Here is a 1,007-nt window from a genome sequence, read left to right on the forward strand (position 1 = left end):
ACTGCTTCAACTCAATCCTTCTTACTCCTTTCCATGGCAAGCTGTGTATAGGGGTTCACCGTTCGACGATGGCTACTTTGAATCCTCTCGGGAAAATGATCCTCTGCGGCTGTCACTCGCATGGCTAATCGTCTTGAGGCATCTCCTGGCCGAAGGCTACATCCCATCCTCGCAGTGAAAACTACGCTCACGCGCTCTGTCACAGCACGGCTAATCACTGGTTGGTTCCCGCTCCTACTGGAATAAAATCCCTTGATTCTTTTGCGTCTGTCACTAATGCCCAGCACTTGCGAGTCTGAAGCACGTCACAGCCATTCATTACCGGAATCCTACTCGGAATACCACAGACAAGGTGTTAAGTATAACGTATATCTTGGAATAAGAATAAAAGAGAATTGAATAAAAAGTAATAGTGATTGTATTGAAACTTGAGGTACAGCAGAGCTCCACACCCTTAATCTATGGTGTGCAGAAACTCCACTGTTGAAAATACATAAGTAAAAGGTTCAGGCATGGCCGAATGGCCAGCCCTCATGATCTGAGAACTAATCATCCCAAGATGTCTAATACACTGATAAAAAGTCCTATTTGTAATAAACTAGCTACTAAGGTTTACATGAGTAAGTAAACTAGACTAGCTACTAGGGTTTACATGAGTAAGTATTTGATGCATAAATCCGCTTTCGAGGCCCACTTGGTGTATGCTTGGGCTAAGCTTGATCTATCCACGAGCTGAGGCTTCTCTTGGATTTGAACTCCAAGTTATGACGTGTTTTGGGCGTTCAACTCCGGATCATGACGTTTTTCTGGCGTTTAACTCCAAACAGCAGCATGTACTTGGCGTTCAACGCCAAGTTACGTCGTCAATTCCCGAATAAGGTATGGACTATTATATATTGCTGGAAAGCCCTGGATGTCTACTTTCCAACGCCGTTGATAGCGCGCCAATTGGAGTTCTGTAGCTCCAGAAAATCCATTTCGAGTGCAAGGAGGTCAGATTCCAACAA

The sequence above is a fragment of the Arachis duranensis genome, chromosome 9 (assembly GCF_000817695.3).
Source record: "Arachis duranensis cultivar V14167 chromosome 9, aradu.V14167.gnm2.J7QH, whole genome shotgun sequence".
In the NCBI taxonomy this organism is placed as follows: Eukaryota; Viridiplantae; Streptophyta; class Magnoliopsida; order Fabales; family Fabaceae; genus Arachis; species Arachis duranensis.